Below are 6100 nucleotides of genomic sequence, written 5' to 3'. Positions count from 1 at the left end.
TCTCTTCTCTCCCTTCCGAATCTTCTTCTCCATTCCTATTCGTCAATCCCCAGATTCAAACTATATTTATATTTTATTTATTTATCAATTTCACCAAAAACGTTCATGTCCACAATATATCCAAAATTATCAACATATTTTTTATTTCCGTATTTTTAATGAGATTTCAATAGTGCGATATAAACTTTAAGTATTAAATTGATGTATAATATTATTAATTAAAATGATTCGTTGGTCTAATAATTGAATTCTTCACTTAGAATATAGCAGCAATACGTGGGCGGCTACATTGAATTGAAAGCATAGTTGAATTAAACAAAAAAAAAAAAAATAGGAAAATGGTAATAATAATAACAAAACAGAGTATTATAATAATATAATTTGTAGGTTGTTGTCCCAAAGTTTGTTCTGGAAATCTCCGAAGGAAAAGGTGAGTTTGTTTTGGATAAGTTTCCAAGAAAACTGGCATCACGTGGAGTATTTAACTTTGTAGGCATGGTTAATTGGTAAAGGTTTTTTCTTCACGGGTGTGTAAACCTTTTTTTAACTTTCCAAAGATACTTTTTGTTTAGGGGAGTGGATTCAATTCAACTGCCTACCATTTCTAGCTTCAAATAATTTCTTCTAAATTTCTAATTATTATTGTTTGGACCAATTTGTTCTTTCTTTTCAAACTCCACTCACACCTTATTATTATTATTATTATTATTATTATTTTTCCTTTCTATAATGCTAATTCCATGTTTGACATGGCTTGACTAAATTAGAATATCCAAACAAAGAAGATATTTGAATGTCAAAACAAAATAATTGGAGTCTGGTAGTTATAAGTTACTTTATGTTTTTTGTTTACAGGGAATAATGATGAATGTTTATTGTGATAAGGAAGAGTATATATTGTATCAATAATTGTGTATGATAGAGTCACAGAGATAAGCATTAGACTGTTGGTAGAGTTCAAAAGAAGGATTTTGTATAGAGTTATGGTAGTAAGAGGGAGAAAAAATTAAGCAGAAACAAAAATATGGTAGTAAGAGGTAGGTCCTCCAGCATGGTGTGTTCACGTGCGGAGTGGGGCAGTGGGGGGGTCCTTGTGGGCTATGGGTCGGCGACATTGTGTGCCATCCTCGAGGTCCCATAGGCAATCCACGTCAGCCCAGCCACTCTTCATCAAGTGACCATTCATATATATCTCTGCCCCAAAATCCCAATCTTACTCTATTTACTTCATCATCAAATCATTAACTATATTTGTTCTTCCTTCTCAACCATTTTATTAAAGAATTGAATCTATATACATAATGACACACCACAGAATTGTACTTTAAGTATATATAAACGAAAAATATTTGCATGCACCTATGTATTTTTAATAGAGACCGTACTTTTTGCTAAAGACCTTGTTTTTAAAGGTTATTAATGCAAAACTGATGAAGCTTGGGTTCATGAGTTTCTCTTACACTTTTGATTGCATTATTACACTACCACACCACCCAAGGTTTTAATTGATGCTTAAGTCTATATTCCACTCAATCCTCAATCAACGATCAATAGAGTGGAACCGTTGAGGATTGTTCTTTGAAAATTTGGATAATTCTTAATCAAACTTTAAAACAGAAACAACATCTTAAATGCTACTATTTTTAGTTTTCAACATTTTTTTTAAAATCTTGGAAGAAAAAATAGTAGATGATATAGAAAGAAATTTGATAATGGAAATAGTGTCTATAGACACAATTTAAAAAACCAAAATGGTTAACCCAACACTTACTCTAAATATTTCAAAATTTTGTTGACGAAAGATGATGTAATTATTGATATTTAAAAATATAAAATATTTAAATAATTATTGGTAAATTTGAAACCCATATATTTTTTTTAAAAAAATTTGTGAAACTAAAAAGATGAGGGAGAATATCATATTAAAATTTAAATATTTAGATTCTCCCATATCCTACCGTGGATTCTAGATGCTAGAGTAGAATATATATTAGATCAAAAAATCTAACCGAACGTAGTCGGTCGGAGTTGAAGGAGAGCGTTGGTCGGTGTCGAGTTGAGAAAATTCCAAACAGTTAATATTTTTAAAAAATTTAAAGGCTCAAACCAACCAATTGATTGAAAAATGGTCTGTTTACACTTCTTCATAGTCAAAGTTGATTTGAATATTTACTAAATCGAGCATTTTTGGTTTGGTGTCGATTTGGGTATCGGTTTAATGTACTTGCACAAAAAAGTCTCCACTTGCAACATGACCCATTTTAGTGGTACCACTTCTCATTCCACATGGGCTGTTTAAGTTAGAAATTTTGAGATGAAAAAAATGGAAGGAAGTAAAAGTTATCCTTCTTGAAATATTTTCATAGTCCACCCAAGAAAAATCAATCGAATGAGTTTGAAATTTCTCGTCCTATTATTTTAAACTTTCAATTTCAATTGGTTAATAAAAAATAAATGAGAGAAGAATTTTTTTAAAAAAGAACATCAATATTAAATATTAAATATTAAATAGTTTGTTTTTTTTTCTTTCTACATTTTGAAAAAGCACCTTGGAAAAAACTATTATCACTCAAATGAAAAGAAAAAAATATTATTAGAGAAAAAAAAGAAAAGAAGTAAGAAATTGTGTTGAAACTTCGTGTTGACAATATCTTGCCCTAGATTTGTATTAAGATGTTGAAAATATGAAATATATGGTTAATTTTATATTAAGATGTCAACCCCATCCAACCTTGCTAGGGTTTCTTTATTTAATCTCTTTTTTTTCCATTGTAATCTATAACACAGTATTAAATACTATTCTCATTTCTCTTTATTTTCTCTCAAACATAATGCATTTTATCGCATTCACATTTAAAATTTTGATTATGTTTGAATTTCTAAACTTTGGTAGGGGGAGAATTTTGATTTTTCCCTCATTTGATCTCAATATTTCCAATTTCAAGTTTTTCAAAGCTATGCTAGCTCAATGACAATGCAAGGGGAGTTTTTCTTTTTTCATTTCTAACGTTCAAATTACATAATTTCATTCAAACATTTCCTATTGAATTTTCACATATCACATCAATCGTAAAATTGAATTAATATGACTTTCTAATATTCTTCTCATTTTCTCTCGAGATGTATCGGCTTTGTAAATTTTTCTTTCTTTATTATTATTATTATTATTATTATTATTATTATTATTATTATTGTGTTTTATTATGTTGTGTTATGTTTTATATGTTATGAGTTTTGTGTTTTTATTGTGTTATGATAGTTTGATGGTGGGACTTGATTTTTAGGATTGTTGTAGAAATGAGTTGGTGAAGGGTTAAAATTGTAAAGGTACAATTTGAGCCAATATTAAAAAATTTGGTTGGTTTAAAGTAAGGATGTGGGAGTTAAGGGTATGTTTGGTTGGTGAGACCGCAACAGATAAAAACCAATAACAACTTTTTGTATGACTTTCCAATGTACCGAAGAGCCAACCAATGTTTCCGTGGTGTCACCCTTCTCTCTCCTCTACTCACTCTCCATCCATTTTTGTATATATATATATATATTGTTTTTTACTTTAGTTAATGTAAGATACTTCAAAATACAATTCTACCCTTCCCTACCCCTTTTATAGTCACAACATATTCAGTCATGTGTAATACAATAAACGAAAGTTACATAGTAATTTCTCGACTTCACTTTTCTACTGCCATTCGAATTTTACTGTTACTGTGAATGAGTTGTCATACTTCCGTTTCAAGGGAGGTGTAGTGTGGAACGCGTGTTATGGAGTAAAAAGGGTTGTGAAGGAGGTTGTAAGTACTAAGTATAGTTATTAGGCGTTTTAATGAAAGATTGTGTTTTGAAGGAGTAGTTATGCATTATGGCTAGGCAACACAAATAAGAAATGTTGAGTTTAAGGCGAGGATGGGTCAAGCGACGAAAGAAAGTTGGAACATCTAAGAAGACTCATTAATTTGGAGTAGTTAGCAAGTTATGTTTCTAAACATGATAGCAAACACTACAAGAAATTTGGCCTTTAATGTCGGTTTAAAACCGACATTAAAGGCCTTTAATGTCACTTGGCGACCGACATCTTTGTGAGCGTTATTAAAGGCCTTTAATGTCGGTTGGGCTTTAATGTCGGTTTATAACCGACATTAAAGGTGTCTTTGATGTCGGTTATAAACCGACATTAAAGACCTTTGATGTCGGTTATAAACCGACATCTTTGAAGGTGTTATTGAAGGTCTTTAATGTCGGTTTATCTTTAATGTCGGTTTATAACCGACATTAAAGCTGTCTTTAATGTCGGTTTATAACCGACATTAAAGATGTCTTTAATGTCGTTTTTAAACCGACATTAATGTTGCTTAGTGCACATCTTTAATGTCGTTTTTCCACCGACATTAAAGACACATTTAATGTCGTTTTTCCACCGACATTAAAGACACATTTTATGTCGTTTTTTAAACCGACATTAAAGACACATTTAATGTCGTTTTTAAAGATTCATTTCATGTCGTATTTATAATAGTTTTTATGACGGCAAAACCGATATTATTTGAGTCGAACTACGTCCGGAAATGTTCGTCATCGTATATTGTAAAAAATAAAAAAATTGCTTGCACACTAGCTATAATGCCTACTACTCAATGCACACAATAATACCTAATTCACCTGCAATGCACACAATAATACCTAAAATTCCAGCATACACTTCCAACACTTACATATAGTCACATATCAATAAACACAACTATATTCAATACTATAAGTCCAACTACTCCAAATCCTCCAATATATACACTTATATATAATCACACATATCAAACAACACATCCTACCATCCATGGCAAACCAATAGTAAACACCTAAAATGCATAAGATCCAACACTAAAATACAAGCACACTTTTCCACACTTCCATATAGAACTACAAATACACATCATCCAACACTTACATATTATAAACACAACTATATTCAACACTATAAGTCCAACTACTCCAAATCCTCCAATATATACATAATCACACATGTCAAACAACACATCCTACCATCCATGGCAAACCAATAGTAAACACCTACAATGCATAAGATCCAACACTAAAATACAAGCACACTAACGCCATTAAAGATAATATATAAGATCGTGATTTATAAACACAATAGAAGGTTCCTTCACTAACTAAAGTATAGGTACAAACTATCTAACAAACAACAATTAGTACGGGACCACATGCCCTTCAAAAAACTATAGGACTGCCGTCCCCTACAAAAACTTAACTCGACCAACTACTAACCTAACTACAAAAATCAACTACTAACCTAACTACAAAAATCAACTACTAACCTAACTACAAAAAGCAACTACTTACACAAATCTGCTAACAAAAGCTGCCCATTCAGTTCGAATCTCATCAATCTCCTCTTGGCTATATGCATTTTTGGTATTGAACTACACACAAAGAGAAAGATATGGAAAGTATGAGTTTGGATCACAAATTGTAATATGTAAAAAGTTAAAGTAGAAACTTACAAGGTTAGTAATAGAAGTACTAGAATTATGCACTATCTCATGTATGTACTTTTGCACGTAGTACCCGCACCCTACAGAATCCAATTGACGAGGGCACTGCATGTATATCAATTGAATACAAATTAATCTTATGTTTCATAAAAAGTAATAACCTGTAAATGCAAATTACCTTTACAGGTCTCCATTTTGGAGTTGATCGATAGCGTTGTAGATCGTGTTTCGCTTGCCATGTCTTCAACCCTCTAAATATTTTTAAACATTAGAATACAAGAAAGTTAAATAAGAAGTAATAAAGTAAATACACTTACACATTTATGATTCCATGAATGTCTTCATTGACTTTACTCCGAAGAGAGTCCAAAACATAAACGCAATTTTCACGAAGATCGATAACATGCAACATCCAATGAAAACTACAATAAACAACATCTTCAATGTGAGTACACATTTAAGCTCAATGGAAATATATTAATGTGTTTCTCTTCTTTATTTACCCGGTATTATATGGAATTAGCACTTTCTGTTCCAAGTTAACTGCTTCTAGCTGGTTGGCTAAATTTCTCGATCGAAGATCACGATCT

At 31.2% G+C, this 6100-nt stretch overlaps 1 long non-coding RNA gene across 1 annotated transcript; it reads right to left on the bottom strand.

The window, feature by feature from the left end:
* Positions 1–5261: 5261 nt before the first annotated feature.
* On the bottom strand, positions 5262–5754 carry LOC127148105 (uncharacterized). Its single transcript, XR_007818749.1, has 3 exons — positions 5689–5754; positions 5520–5615; positions 5262–5438 (listed from the first exon to the last, which is right to left on the bottom strand). It is a non-coding gene; the product is annotated as an uncharacterized LOC127148105 (long non-coding RNA).
* Positions 5755–6100: the final 346 nt, after the last annotated feature.

Source organism: Cucumis melo, chromosome 2 (genome assembly GCF_025177605.1).
Source record: "Cucumis melo cultivar AY chromosome 2, USDA_Cmelo_AY_1.0, whole genome shotgun sequence".
NCBI classification, from domain to species: Eukaryota; Viridiplantae; Streptophyta; class Magnoliopsida; order Cucurbitales; family Cucurbitaceae; genus Cucumis; species Cucumis melo.
This window is presented reverse-complemented; position numbering and strand designations above follow the sequence as displayed.